The 16628-nt window shown below is 42.7% G+C and overlaps 1 long non-coding RNA gene across 1 annotated transcript; it reads left to right on the top strand.

Moving 5' to 3' along the window:
- Nucleotides 1–1807: 1807 nt before the first annotated feature.
- Nucleotides 1808–16031, top strand: LOC148135649 (uncharacterized). Its single transcript, XR_015755312.1, has 3 exons — nt 1808–1871; nt 2734–2868; nt 15817–16031. It is a non-coding gene; the product is annotated as an uncharacterized LOC148135649 (long non-coding RNA).
- The last annotated feature ends 597 nt before the right edge of the window (nt 16032–16628 follow it).

Below are 16628 nucleotides of genomic sequence, written 5' to 3'. Positions count from 1 at the left end.
TTCGCAGAACAATCCTGCAGAAAGGCTTTTGTTTCACAGACGTCGGCTTCTTTGCTACAATCGGGCATCAGTTAACATCTGAGCCCCAACTGTCCCAGATGAAGCAACTCCGAATATAACCCTCACTTACTGAGAACCATCCCCACAGTCAGGAGCTGCGGGACAGCAGGCAGTTCAAAGCGGAAGAGAGGATTAAAATCGAGCCATTATTTCTCCATCAGCCACTCTGTCACAGAGACAGGCAGAGGGACGGCAGAGACACTGACATATTATCTTCTTTAGCAGCGTGGCCGAGTGAATGCATGATCGTGCCATCAAACAGAATTCAATACTTCAAAGTATTGAGTCATAATTAATTAGAATGGACGGTTTTGAGTTATGTCGGGAAGAGGTGTTGGAAATTCTGGAATGGGTGAAAATAGATAAGTCCTGATGCCATTTATCCTAGGATTCTCTGGGGAGCAAGGGAGGAGATCGCAGTGCCATTGGCCTTGGCCTTGGCCTTGATTTTTATGTCCTCGTAAAGGGCACCCTCCGTTAAGATTGATGCCATGTTCCTAACCTCCCTACACTCCAGGTCCTGCACCCTAAAACTACAGTCTAGGTTCTCATGCCCCTGCAGAGTTAGTTAACCCCCCCCCCCCCCCTCCAAGAGCACGTGCAAACCTCCCGCCAAGGATTATGGTGCCCCTCAGGTTCAGGTGTAGACCATCCTGTTTGTAGAGGCCCCACCTTCCTCAGAAAGAAACCCAGTCATCCAAATACCGGAATCCCTCCCTCCTGCACCATCCCTGCAGCCACGCATTAAAAATGTTTTCTCTCCCTATTCCTCGACTCTCTATCACGTGGCACGGGTAACAAACCAGAGACAACAACTTTGTTGTTCTAACTCTGAGCTTCCAACCTAGCTTTCTGAAAGCCTGCCTAACATCCTCAGCCCTCCTCCTACCTATGTCGTTGGTGCCAATATGGAACACGACTTCGGGCTGATTCCCTTCCCCCGAAGGACCCGGAAAACACGATCAGAGACATCACATACCTTTGCACCTGGGAGGCAACATACCAAACGTGAGTCTGTCTCACCCCCACAAAACCGCCTATCTGCTCCCCGAACTATCGAGTCCCCAATTACTATTGCTCTGCTCTTCTCCACCCTTCCCTTCTGAGCAACGGGGATAGGCTCCGTGCTAGAGGACTGAGCCCCATTTCTTACCCCTGGTAAGTCGCCCCCCCACAAGTATTCAAAACGGTATACTTGTTCTTGAGGGGAACGGTCGCAAGGGGTCCCTGCACTGTCTGCTTTCTCCCAGTCCCCCTCACTGTCAACCATCTATCTGCCATCTTTGGAGTTACTACCTCCCTAAAGCTCAGATCTATGACCCACTCTGCCTCCCGAATGATCCTTAGTTCATCCTACTCCAGCTCCAGTTCCCTAACAGTTGGAGGAGCTGGAGATGGGTGCACTTCCTGTAAGTGTAATCAGCAGTGACGTCCATGGTATCCCTCACCTCAAACATATTGCAAGAGGAACATTGTACTGCCTTCACTGTCATCCCTCTAAAGCTAACCTCTTTTTAAAAACTGGGTCTAAAGAATAGAACAAGCAAAATGCAGCACTTACCTACTTAACACAACACAGGTCTTATTATTAGGTTAGAGGAGGAGGGAGAGTGAGAGGCACTGCCTCGGTAGTGCCTCTAGTTCCTCTCCTGCGTGCTTTTATAGGAAAAAATAACCTTCGTCGGTAGGCTTACACTATACCTGCTTCCGGGTCCCGGCTGCCCCTCTGTTCTTCGTCACTTCCCCCTGCTGCTTCCCTTCTTTCTGTGAAGAGAGACAGAGAGAAGAAAAAACACCGCTTCCCACTACCAGTAAGTAATTTTTAGATCGAACTGTCTCACCTTAGCTGTAGCCTTTCGGGTTCGTTTATACTCAGCTGCTGCTCGCACTCAGACATTGAGTGCCAGGCCGCAGAAAGCTCATCAATATGTAATGCGAAGAACGGAGCACTGTTATAGCGAAATACTGGCACTGGCAGTACAAATACTGAAAGCTGGAATTGGCAACGAGCAGAGGATGCTTTTCCTCCTTTAATTTCTGGATTATGTGCCTACCACGATCCCTCTGGGCCGCTCTGTTCACCCTGAGCACAGCAATTTCCCGCAGTCTTCAGGTTTTTCTCGCTTGTACCTTCGAGGGTGACGTCAAAAGATCTTCACTGTTATTGTGTGATACACTGTGGCAAAGACGTGTCCCGGCTGGGTCAATATAACTACTCTGTAACTTCCCAAATTCTGCTGTTTTAATTACAAATGCAATCAGAATCACAAAATCTATCATGCTGCAGACTGAAGCCATGCAGGCCACCTTCGCTCTGCTGGCTTCACACATTGAGGAAATGACTGTGATTTGATTGACTGATTATCATATGAACCTAATTTCAGTGGAAAGAGTTGTTTGTGAAAGGTAAAAGCAGATCATAGTAATCAAGGACATGCAGAACACGATGTGAGAAAAGCAAAATTTGTCCAGACTCAGGAATTCTGGTTACTACGCATAGGACGTGCACTCAGCAAAATCCACATTGGCAAGATCAGCATTACTTCAAGTTAGACAATCCAATTCTCAGAGTAGCAACGGCCGAGAAGAAGCGATCTTTGAACCTACTTCTGTATGTTTTCATCTTTGGAATCTTTCTCTGAACTCGATCTCATCGAAATCATATCTTTTCAGTCAACAATGAAGTATGTGCAAAACCCCAAGGCTCATCCGCAAGGTGAACCCGAGACCTCTCGCACGTATGTCACCTGTCTGAGGCAATAGCACACCAGAGCCAGAATGGTGGCAGAAGTGGTAACCATAAATCAGGTGAGTTTTTTTGCTTTTTCTCTGTTTCAGAGTGAAAGAAGCACAGAGTTTTCATCACAGCTGCTTTCCATTCTGAATCGTTTCTCCAAGGAGTCTCTGCTTGCTGCTTTCCCGGAACAGGGCGGTCTTCATTGATAACTGAACGAAATCAGCTTCCATTGTCACGTAGTGTTGGGGGAGAGCAGCTTGAATGCGGTCTTCATCTCCCTATCAAACACGGATTTGTGGAGCGGGGTAGGGGTCAGCCGCGTGTGGGAAGTATGGAAATTCTGGAAAAGTGAAGAAAAGTGAGATCGTGCATGCACAAGAAATCATCTTCTGTTGGCAATCCTTGTCCAAATAATGCGATGTGAGACAGATAGAAAATGCAGAACTACGAAGAAACATTGAATCTCTCCCCATTATTCGGGAACAGTGTCTGTGCTTCTCGAAGTCACAGGGAGGCTTCTGCTGTCTGACTCAGCATGGAATGTTACTGCAGCAAGTCCCGTCGCTCACGCAGCTGATGTGTACACATTTTTCCACGTTGCCTCCAGTTCACATCAAAGATTTCACAGCTCACATCAGCCTAGAGTGACTGGGAAGAGAAGGAAGCGATTCAGACCATCATCTTAACACAAACTGGGGATAAATGGGATGTGGGAGAGCGGATAATCTCGACTGGTTCCAGCATTTATAATATTGGTCCGTGTGGCAACAAAAGCAGGAACCAGGAACTGTTTATCTTGCTTCTTAAAACAGGTAATTAAATTGTGAATAGCATAGATATTTCTTCCTGATGTTCATGAAATGATCAAGAGCAGAATACGGTTCCCTGAGTATGGTCTGACTTCTGGGTTATGGGCCGAGGGCACTCCCATTGTGATATTCTGTTCACAAGATCTGACCACATGGAAAGAAATGACACAGTGACAATATCGATTGAATCACATTCTGTGAAAAACAGAAGCCGATGGAATGAAAAGAGCTTTGGGAGCGGGAATGTAACATCATCTGTGAGGAAGTTGTTTTCCAGACTCGAGGAGAGTGCACAGTGCTGTTTCCAGGGGTCAATATCTGGATAATTAGACTGAATCAGCATCGGCTGTTATTGTACTGCATCTTTTGTGGCACGGGCCTTTTGTATAGAAAGCACAACTTCAAAATCCTAAATGATGCAAAACACACAAATGAGATGAACAACAAAGCAACCGCAGAAACTCGTGTTAGGTCATGGGGTAAACACCCCTGCTCAACCTTCGCTCACAATTGCTCTCTGTCAAATTCCCGAGCCTGAGATTCGAACAGTGAATGGTCTATGTTAATAAAAACTGCTCGAATCTTACAACTTCAGTATTTAATACGCCCGTACATGTATGTCTGACAGCAGTAATTGATCACTCACTGTTTTACTTCAGCAGACGCAGAGAAGAAATAAAATACGAACAATAAACGTATGTGGCGGGGATTTGACCCGATGCAACCAATCGATTCAGCTGTATGAAATTGCTTCCACCTTTCATGTGTCGGAAATAAGATTGCACAGCTTAGTGGTGAGATTTCATTCGTTCAACTGGACGCAGCATACTTTTTCAGGTTGAAACTTATTGGGATATAAAGGCATGGAGAAAGACACGGTAGAGTTTACTAGAATATAAAGACGTTAAGAAGGACAGGTTCAGAGTTTTCTTAATACAAAGTCATAGAAACGACAGACATGAAGCTTACATTGAGTTAACACCACTCGAAAAGGAAAAAGCAGATGTGATGGGACGGTGAGATAGATAAAGAATCATGCAGGAGAAATCAGGAAAAACTTCGCAGTGTCTGAAGGGGGTGATCCAGCTGATGTTACGTTGGTAAGAGTAAATCTGAGGGAACTTCCTTCGTTTAGGCAAGTGGAAACTAAAGGTTGGAGCTTCAAAACCAACGGGGAATGATCAAGAAGTTTGGAGCAGATTGTTTTTATTCTGAAAATTATTGAAATTGGAGATTAATTTTCAGAAATTAAAACATTTTAGGAGCTGATTCCATTATATTTCAAAAGTCGTGTGCAGGCACACAGGGACTGAATTTAACAGCGATAGAGATTCTCGGCTACTTGGCTGGTGAGGCAAAAGGGACATACTCTCGAAGTGGATAACATTCATCGGAAAGAAATTGCATAATGCCTGCACGTGAAAATGTTAAGTATAAGAAGAGCTGCTGGCGTTGCTAGCTGTTGCAACTTATTCTACATGAAATATTATATATTGTAAATACACTGCGCTGTTTGGTTTAGATCTGCATTGAATGGAAGTCGGTTAGCTCAGTCCGCTGACTAACTAGTTATGAGAAAATGAGACCAACAGCATGGGATCAATTCTCTCACTGTCTCAGGTTGGAATAAGGCTCATCATCTACTCCGCCCATCGGATCTGTAACACTATGGTGCCTCTAGTGAGTACGATTTGTCCTGTAGATGTAAACCATTATTATAATTGCCATCTGTTGCCTTGAACATTTGGTCACAATCACTCGAAATGAGAGTGAGTCCATTTAATCCTCACTAATTTCCGCTTGAAAAATCCTGTGACGAGACTCGATCCTATCCCAGTTTGCATCCTCTGCATCTCCCAAAAGCTAAACTACTTGTTATGCCTTTGCTAGATTTACTGACATCAATCAAAGTCCCCAAAGAGATAAATCTAATACTTTCGATTGGATAATGAGCTGATCGTGTTTGCAGGAAATGGAATGATATGAAATGAGTTAAACAGTCTTTCCCAGAATGTAATGCAGTGCAGGCTGAGCGATTTGAGAAAGGTCACTAAGCTAAACTTTCACCTCTGTTTCCCTACACATAGATGGATATTCACCTGGCGAATACTTGCAGCTTTTGAGATAATAATTGACACAAATTTGAAACTGGAGTTTTCAAATAAATGTTACTATACTCAACATTCATTTCAACTGCATTTTAGTATGATGCACTAATAATCCCTTGTGAATGTCAGTAACAACATAATTAGGTAAGCATTGAACTTACAACCATGGCATTTTACGCACCTTTAAGTAGCAGGCACTAAACAATTGCGCGACTGAAGCCGCAGACAGCAAGCTGGTCACATGTCCTATTCATACCTTAGGAACTTTAACTCAACTGCTCTATTTTTGCTGTGGTTCTGAAATTAAAGCTAACGCAGACGAGGTGAAACTGCCATGGACCTGTGAGTATTGAAGCATCCGGTTCACGAAAGTGACACGTAAACATATGCAAAATAGACTTCATTGAAAAATGGGTTTCCGTTGGTTCCTGCTTTGTTTACAGACAATGTTACACTGCCGCTGTCGTCAGACCTTTCCTTCAATCGGCTTCAATTCGAATCAATAAAACTTCACAACTTCTTTCTGAAAGTTCATACTGGTAACATGAAACATACTGCATTTAGAAATAATCTTCACCATTCCGACATCCATGAACACGTTGCACGGTTTCCATGAAGACTGAAGCTGGAAGAGTGTGATACAAGAATAAATTCAATTCCAGTTAAAATTGTAAAGTAGGAAGAATGCACAGTAAGACTCAGAATGTCAGAAATTCATGTGCATCTCCGTGTCCAGAACTGCAGCAAAACAGAAGGGTAATCTGTCCCTGAATGCCCACGTTTGCTTGTTCCATGTGTCCAGTTGGAAACCTGTGTGAAAGAGCATGCAGAATGACAGAGCGCCTCGGAGAATCCTCGATTGTCTGATATAAAGCTGCAATAGGAGCTCTCCATTCTGGCTGTGAGAGCGGTGGAGTAAATAGGAGGACCTTGATACTCCGTGGTGTAGATTCACGTTTCCACATGTTATTGTTGAAAACCCTCTGTCAAAAACAGCACTGACAGAGAGGAACAGAAGGACGCTGTACTAAACAGAGGAGTTCCTCCTCTGCCATTTGACATCGTCATGACTGAATAATTACATCAATATCTTTCCCCGGTCAATCCAAAAGGTCCATCCTGTCGCCCAAAGGGAAAATGACATTTAAGCAATCAATAATGCCTGTGCAATTATTGGAGCGGAATGCATATAGAGACAATGGATTTCTGCACGAAGTTTGTAGGTTTCCTGGGCGAGCAGTTGATTCTGGTGTGATCATGTTTCAAATGATATGATTGCGACAAATCTCACCAACAAGGGTGTAAGGAATTTTCTGTGGTAAACAGCAATTTCGAGAACCCCAGACGATGGGAATTAACGATATATCAGCAGAATAGTAATAGATTCATCTGAAATCTGAACTCCGATTCTGGTGGAATTCAAAGCAACAAACTTTATATTGCAATGTTAACAATGCTGTAGCAATTTACGCGCTTTTTATTGCACTACCGAGCCGCGCTAGCCACAATTTTACTGTACCCAAAGTTGTGGATGTCGTGGAGAAAATGTAATAAATCTCCAGGGGATGCCAGGGGTTCTTTAAGGCGTCGATACTTTTATTAACAGATAAAAAACCGTGTCACTTAAAAAGCAAGATCTTGAAAGACCCCGAAACTCAGGATCCGTGGCTCTTTATACCCTTTCGTTAATTATATTGTTGTTAGCTTACCAGGATGCCCAACTGTGTTTGTCAGAATTATCTCACTCCAAGTATACAATAAACCATTATTGCTCTACTTCTGCCAATAGGGTTTTCTGTTGTCACGATTATGTATTTTACTGCCACCTCTGCTGAAATGATCTTACAGCCCAGACTAACCTGTCATGATTAAATGTTTAGCTACTCCATCTACCAAAATGTTTTCCTGTCCCAAGCTGATTAGATAGTTAATGTCTTTTTTTTTCTGCTACAAGGTTTTCAAGCAGGCTGGCCATTAATTAAATATTTAAAGTCCAGTCCTAAATATTTATTGTCACGACTTGTTCCAACCTGCAATGATGATATTTAGCTAGCAAGTTGACGTTACTAATTACTATTATCTCAGCCTGTCACAGAGACCGTTCAGGCCCAGTCTGACTCTGCTAATTCGTGGAGGAGCAATCCACAATGCTTATCCCATCCAGCCACAGTAGCCCCATCCTGCCAAAGTGACCTTCTAACTCGTGTAGCATTCCACAGACCCCTTGTAACAGATCGACAGTAGTATCCATGCTTTTACCCTTCCCATGCTTTCATTCTCCCTAGTTTCCGTACAGTGTTCGGATTTTTGATCAGATATGTGTTTGTCTTCGCCCCACTTTCCAATCCCTGGTGCTTATCCATGTCTGCTCTTGCTTCTCAAGTACTCGGCTAAATACTCCTGAAGTGTTTTGATGACTCATAGCTTTACCAAACGTTGAAACAGTGAGCTCAAAGAATACAACACTCAGAATGAAAATATTCTTCCCACGTCTCCTCTGATTATTCTCCCTCTTGCGTTTAACGCAGATCTGTGGTTGTAAACACTTCCCATCACACATTTATTCCTATCACACGTATCTATCCCCTTAAAGTACACCTTCAACTCTTCCTCACTCTCTCTTCTCCGCTCTCAGATAAAGAGTCTGAGCTAAGCTAATTTATCTTCGCCAGGACGAGATTGTCGTGCTGGAAACGTACAGCAGGTTAGGCAGCATCCGACGAACAGGAGAACTGACGCTTGTGGCATAAGCCTTTCATGAGGGATGAGATGTGTGGGTGGGGGCAGAGAGATAAATGGGCGGCAGTTGGGGTTGTGTGGAAGGTAGCTGGGAAAGCGATAATTGATTGGAGGCGGGGGAGAAAGTGATAAGCCAGAGGGGAAAAAGCTTAGTAACTCCAGAGGGTGGTGCCGAGTTGGATGCTTCGGACTCTGATTATCTGGGGGGAGGGGAATTGAGGAAGATATTGAAATCCACATTTACCCGGTATGGTTGCAGGGTCCCAAGGCAGAATATGAGGCGTTCCTCTTCCAGGCAGCGGGTGGTAACTGTTTGGCGGTGGCTTATGCCCAGAAAGCCGATTGTTCTGTTCTGCAAACCACATTTCAGGGGAGATGTGAAATACAAAAGACTACGAAAAGGACAAAAACTTATAGAATCAGAGTTAATGGAATTAGGCACATTGCAGACCGAAAGCATTTGGCCAATTGAGTCTGCTCTGTCCCGCCGAAGAGATGCAAACTCCCCCACCCTATAATTCTAAACCCGCATTATTGATTCACCTAAAAAAAGAAATGAGTTCAAATGCTCAGCGGGTCAGCTAGCCTCAGTGGAGAGAAATCAGACTAAATATTGCGAATCAAAAACTGTTCCAAGAAATGATCTGTTGACCCCAAATGGACATTCGCTTTTCCATGAGCTGCAATTCCTACTTTTGTCTTTGATTTTGCCTTTGATTATACAGTCCATTCAGGGTATGTTTGCCATCTACCTGAAGTGCACACCTTTGGATACTAAGAAGGAATCGGAGCAGCCAGAGGAAACCCACACGGAATAGAGAAAAAGGAGCGTGCAAATTCCACACAGTCAGTCACATCACTCCCGAATCGTGTGCGGGTTTCTGGTCCCTCAGCGCTCCCAAGCTTCAAACGCCCGTCCCGGATGCGAATTGAACCCAGTCTCACGCAGTGACAGGTAGTGGAATTACCCTGGAGTTCTATGCAAAAAAAAAGCCTATGCATCAGTACTGGAAATCAATAATCGATTAACGATCAGAATTCTTTTTTTAAATCACTTGACCGACAGCCTTGTACATCTGTCATCAAAACTTCACATCTGACTACTTGTGAATGTTATGAGGATTTCTGACTCTCCAAACTTTGCGTGCACTGAGTTCCAGATTTCAACCACCCGCCGTTTCAAAACGTTTGTCTGCGCATTCACTCAAATATTTCCTCCTCTGTTCTTAAATCTATTACTACGTGAGTGATCTCTCCATTATAGCAAAACGTTTATTTCAGTCTATGCCATCCTTATCCCTGATTAATTTGTATATCTCAATCATGTCTTCTCTCGATCTCTTCTGCTCTAAGTATATCCAGTCTATCAAATTTCTCTTCATAACAGAAATTCTTCGACCCAGACAATATCCTGGTAAATCACGCCTGCATCAGTTCCAGTTCTAATATGATTGCAGAACTGCACACAATAGTCTAGATAGAGCCGAATGAGCAAGTGATTTTTTTTCTCAGTGCTGCCCTGTGTTCTTTTCCTAAGCCTGAAGTTCCAATAATGTCTGATCCATGTCATTAAAAGCTGCTCCTTGACCATTGATCTCAAAACCATAGTATCGAAATGACTTGACTCGTCTGAAGGTCGCAATGGTATGATTGCGGCACGTTCACCCAGAAACAGTGAGCGCAGCAGCACAGACTGAACAGGGTTCAATGTGAAAATAATTGTAAGGGAAATGGGAGGTGGAACTTAAAGGAGGTCAGTGATTGTGGGAGGGAGGGAAATCTCCAAGAATGGGTGAGTCTGAATTATGATATTTACCTCACAGAGATGTGTGAGAGAGGGGTTTGATGAAAAAAAGCGTAATATCAGAGAAAGTTATCATGCAAAATCAATTAATTCATTTCTGTGTTTCGTAGACATGTACCACAAGGAGTTAAAAAGGGGAGAACATTACATACCGTAACTCGGATTCAAACGAGGTTACTCCGGCCACAACGCACAATACTGAACATTATACGATCCCTCGGGCATGCAGAGATGTGTGTTTGAAAAGAGCAGTAACTACAGTGACATAGGATATGTTAGGAAGAATGCAGAGACACAACAGGACTATTTGGCAAGCAATAATAGACAGGTGGGACTCAGAATTGGCTGTATATTCATATTGGATGTTTGAAGAGGCTGAGGAAGTTCCATCGAGTACTGCATGTTGAAGACTGAGGGTGATAGATTTTTACAAAACATCAAATTCTCAAGGGATTCTGCAGGATATTGTTGAAATGTAAGTATCAACAACAATGTGGTTTCACATTTGTTGCCTCCCGAGCTTCCCCACACAAGGAAGTACCCATTTCTGCAGTGGACGACATAATCCCAGTTCCTCCACCCAGAATCAATGGTGCAGTTACAAAAATCAAACTGGAAATTGGGATGGAAATGAGCACATGAAGCTACTGTGTCGCAAAACTGATGCGATCGGTGAGCACATTGTCCTTCGATGATGGTACAGAGGCGCATGAAATTCCGAGGCTGGGAGTTCTCCTGGTCAAAGGCGGGCAGGAAGGGCATATTTGACACTGGTTATTCGATTATTAAGATACAACAGCAGCATTAACCCGCATTGCAGATTGGCTCAATGGAAGCGTGCTGCAGCCTTAAACAAGAGGTCGATTTATTGCAAGCATTCAGTGCAATTTTCCTTAACAATGCACTGATTGTTATTTTGACAGTAAGAACTGTTATTTGATCACATCATCCTCTTGCTCTCAGCAAACACTCCAATATAGCGTACATCAGTTACATTCCGGCACAGCCACATGTCATATTCTCACTCCCTCTGAGATGAGTGGAATTGCCAATGTCATTCCCTGAGATGGAGCGACGTAGCCTTGAGATAGCAGTGTAGTGAACAAAGAAGAACAAAGAACACAGAACATTTATAGCCCAGGAACAGGCCCTTTGGAACTCCAAGCCTGGGCTGAACCAAATCAACTGTCTAAACCTATCACCCAATTCCTCAGCATCTTTTCCCATCTGCTCCCCACTTACTCACGCATCCATCACGGCGCACCTTGAATGAACGACCATGCCAGCCTCTACTATCTCTGCTAGCAACGCGTTCCAGGCACCTACCACCCTCTTTCCAAAATACTTTCTACATCTGTCCTCCTTAACCGTTTCACATCTCAACTTGAATGTGTGATCTCGCATTATTGAATCCCTCACCTGGGGTAAAAGCATATATCTGTACACCGGTCTGTACCCTTCAATATTTTGTAGACCTCAATCAGGACCCTCCAATCTCGTTTTCTCCTTTGAAACCAATCAAAACTTCTTAATCTCTCTTCACAGCAAGCATCTTCCATACGAGCAACATCCTCGTAAACCTTCTCTGCACCCTCTCCTAAACGTCCACTTCCTTTTGGTAACATGACGACCAGAACTGTGCACAGTATTGTACATGCGGCCGAACCAAAATCTTGTACAGTTTTAGCATGACCTGCAGCTCTTACACTCAAAGCTTGGTCCTATGGCGACAAGCATTCCATATGCTTTCTTGACGACTCTATCTACCTGTGCCGCCATCGTCATGGTACAAAGGACCTGAAGTCTCAGATCTCTATGCTCATCAAATTTCTCCAAGGCAGTTCCGTTTACAGTGTCGTTGGTTCTAGACTTAGACTTCCCAAAATGCATCACTTCACATTTTCCGCGATTGAACTCCGTCTGCCGCTTCTCTGCTCAACTCTCCTGTTAGTCTATATTTTTCATTCTTTGACTGACCCCTATGCTTTCTGAGACTCACCAACCTTCATGTCAAATGCAAATGTAGTAGCGATATACTGGGCTAGCAACCCGTGGAGACTGAAACATGGCAGCTGCTGGTATTTAATACGATGAATAAAATCTGGAATATTAACCCCGATCAGAGGAACATAAGCAAAAGTTTTAATTTGCTGAAAACCCATTCATTCTTGTCCCTTTGAAAGGGGAATTTGCCGTCCTAACGAGACCTGCCAACAAATGATTCCAGACTCACAACAGTGCGGTTCACCAATAGAATCCCTCTGACTCAGTTCAAGTTGAATTAAGAATAAATAACAAATGATGTTCAGACCACGATGGCCACACTCCGTAGGAGAATAAAGAAGTATATTTAAAAAATACATGTATGACGGGGAAAATTGGAAGTCATCCAATTGAGTTGAATTGGACTCAAATTCAACTGATTATCCAAGCTCAATAGACACATGGATACACAGAGCCCAAAGACGTCAGGTCCATAGCCGGCTTAAGGATTCAATTACCCGCTGAAGTGTAAACCTACGTGTCCAAGGCACAATGTGGACAGGTCATTCACCACTCCCATATGTGAGAAGGGATCACTCAGGAGGCAAGCTGTCAGAATCACCAGCATGTTTACAAAAGACATCAGGGGTTCGATTGTGCTGTTATTGCAGGTGTTCATCACATCCAGCAATGAACCATGTTTGGACGCCTGTTTCCAGTGGAGTTCCATTGTTTCCAGATGTAGATCAACGATTCAGACGTAACTGTAGGAGTCCTGATTTTGCAGCTTGCAGAGGATTCAGCAATTGGTCGTGTATTTGACTATGATGAACAATGTCAGGGCCTGCAGAGATATATCAGTCAGATGGAAAGTAAAAACGGCGAATGGAATTGAATCCAGACCAGTAAGTGGAAATGAATTTGGAGGGTTGTAACAATAACAGTGAGGATTCTCAGTGTTGAACAGAACAAACAGGAACAAAAAGACCTTAGCGTGGATATTCATAGATCACTGAAGAGGTTTGGACAGGCAGCTCAGTTGGTCGAAAGTATCTTTGGATATTTTCTGTTGTTGACCTCAGACGGTGGATGATATTCGATCTTTAGCAACCGCCAGTTTAGGAAACAACTAAAAGAATGAGCACTAGTCTGGCCAATACAATAATCAACATTTTTAAAAGTTGTAAGATAAAGGAAGCACGGCTGAAGTATACCACGTTGACCATCAAAACCGCTTCATCACTCAATGAATTTACCACTGATACATCTCCAAGTAATGCCGGTATGTGCCTTTGTAGAGTAACCTGCAAATCGTAGCGCTTCAGTACATCTTCAACCTTGTCCTCACAGTCGGTACAGTTTTTGAGCTTTGAATGTTCTGCAAACACAGTCTGGATGAGTTACTCCACCGCATCTTGTAGGTGGTGCACTCTACTGCAATTGCACTTAGCCGTGAGGGTAATAAATATTCAGTTTTTGAACGCGGTACAGTTAAGTTACTGAATTGTCTTGGAGGATACCCAGTCTCTTCAGCGGTATTGAAGCTTCACACATCCGGGCAAATGGAGAGAGTTCTGTTACACATTTAATTTGTGCCTTACAGATGATGCAGGCTTCAATGAGACATGAGTTGTGTTAATATTCAAACAAAATCGACTGACGGACTTTTTTGTGGGCAACTTCTTTATATGGGCGGTCAGGTTCCATTTCTCCTAAATATTAGTTCCGAGGGGGATGACATGGAGGAATTCAGGTACACGGAAACCATTGAATGTCATTAGAATAAAAATGGGTTCTCATTTGTCAGTTATCATTAGTGTATTTGGTCCATGTGTGGACTAATCCGACTCCAATCACTCTCTGATTTTAAGTTCCAGTTCTCGTGCTGTAAGGGACAGCAGGCATTTACAAAGACGTCGTCAACTTTGGATAAAATTGAGTTTCGGGGAATGATTGGTCAGGCTGGAATTATGCTCCTTGAAACAGAATCGGGATTTTGGGTAGATACAGGCAGGTGGCGTGCCCTATGGTCGGAGGAGAGCACCAGAGTACATCATCTCAGAATGAGATATATCCCATTTAATTCAGAACAGAAGAGTAATTTCCATGCTCAGAGAATCTGTGGCTTTTTTGGCAACCGAAGTAGCGGCTAAGTTGTTGGATATTTTCAAACTGTGTCAGGTATTTAATCAGAAAGATGATGAGGTTTGTCGTGGTAAGTGAGCAGAATGAAGTTGAAGATTATCAGATCAACCTTGAGTTCGTTGTATGGTGAGGCAGACTCGATGGGCTGAATGGTATACGTCCACTTTGTTTAACATTTGGTCTAACGCCAAATTTTATTCATAAGTTCAGAATTATGTGTGGATGGGATGAAGTGATAGAAAAGGTTTATCGAACAGATGAAGAACGAAGCTCGTAAACTCATGAAGAAGAAATGTGCTGTGACCTGGGGGCAACAAATGACACTCTGCACAGCACAGGTGGCTGCCTACAGAAGCTGTGATTTCTGAAGTAAATTGGTCGACATTGTACAGTTAGCAAGTCAGTCATCACGCTGCATGTGAAAGAATGGAAGGTTCATTTTATTGCAACAGTTTTCTGTGGTTCCAATTCCGAGTGACTGTTTGAAATACTAATCAGATCATTGTGTGAACTGTTTGGTTAAAATAATCATGAACAATCCCACTGGATAAACTTGTACTCCCGATCATTTGTGAGTTCTTTCTCTTTCTGTCGATGCAAATTCATAGAAAGTCAAGATGGAATGCAGAGCGTAAGTAAAAAGCATGTGTTCCTTCTCATTGCACCAATTTAATTTTCAACTGAATAGAACATCTGCTGTCATTCTTTTATTTCAACTTTAATGTGGTGTTGATTATTTGTGAATCTCCCGTGCAGTGAAGGGCAAGAACAAAATTCTCGATCCAGTGTATACCAGAGATGTGAGATGCAAAGCAAAAATGCAGTGGTGGATTGTTGAATTAGCAACCAAACCCGTGAATGCGGAGCATGGTAGTATAATAACCCACCACCGGAATCTCTCGGTCTCAGCACATTGTGGACAGGGGTGACATGTGATCTCATCAAGGTTAGATGTGATGAAAGTCGTGGATGAGAAATTTCTAGAGCTAAATTGAATCTACACCATTGTGTTTCTGCTTTCACCAGAATTACAAGAACAGCAAAATCCAAGAAATAGCCATGCTCGTCGGAATGAACATCTGTCATTGATTCATTCTGAATCAGAACTGTGTCAGAATGAAACAGCGAACAAGAATTTCCCGTCTTATTCACACGCACATTTTGCCTTGACTCATAATTTATTCAATCAGGTTCTCTCTCACGTGAAGAAGTAGCAACGGAGAGAGATATAAAGGCGACGTTGTGATTCAATAGCTGTTATCATATGGCTTAACTGAATTGGGTTAAATCGCAATAAACGCTATTTTGTTCGTTTCATTTTATTAATTAAACTGAAAATCACACTGTTCATTGTACTAATCGGAAGTGAATTAGATTTATCTCATTGGAACGATTAATGATATATGCAAATTTATTCCAAATTTATTTCAGCTGAAAGAATATACTGCTTAGAAAAAGCGAAGATTAATGTCCAAAAGAAAAACCAACAGTTTTGTTGCTCGTGCTTTGGCAGATTTCACTGATCATTAAATGGACCAAGCATCATGGTGATCACATCTTTTAGCTACGTGATTAAAGACAGAAGTCGATGTCAAGCAACGGGTCACTTACTATTCATTATGTAATATCTTTCCTTTACAATAAAAAAAAATCCACTGAGTTCCATTTGCAATGTTTCAGGTGGCATAGTATGCCAAATCTTTCCAAATCCAGGGTTTTGAAACGAAATCTTATTCAGCTGTGCACGTTCACGAAATTTCTATACTTTTAAAGTCAATCAACTGAGACATTGTTTCCCCACGACTTCCAACCGACTACACCCCACCCGTCAACTTTACCTAGCCACGGATATTTCTCTCCTTTACAAATTTATTCCTTGTATGTCACCAAATGTGTCTTTGCAAGTAGTTTGAAAAACAGGTTCTCGTAGTGTCAGCGATTCTGCTCTTATCATTTCTTTATCCCTCAAAGATTTCATCAAAGGTTTTGAAGGTTTGACGTTCTGATATTTACTAACTTGAAAGAGGGAATTTTCCACATATTTACTCTGTCCAAGCATTTCATAACCTGAAAAACCTTCATTAAGTCTTCCTTGGTTCAGGGATAACTGTTCTAAATTTTGAAAGATAACAAGTGAATAAAATTTCGTCTTCAGTGAACACCGTCAGCATCGTCTCTAATGACTTTACAATCCCGTAAACGCCGGTATTATCCTCTTTGATAGAATCACTGTATTCCACAGT

The sequence above is a fragment of the Chiloscyllium plagiosum genome, unplaced genomic scaffold (assembly GCF_037043375.1).
Source record: "Chiloscyllium plagiosum isolate Xiang-an unplaced genomic scaffold, Cpla_swu_hap1 HiC_scaffold_49, whole genome shotgun sequence".
NCBI classification, from domain to species: Eukaryota; Metazoa; Chordata; class Chondrichthyes; order Orectolobiformes; family Hemiscylliidae; genus Chiloscyllium; species Chiloscyllium plagiosum.
Note: the sequence above shows the minus strand (reverse complement) of the source record. Positions and strands in the feature narration are given on the sequence as shown.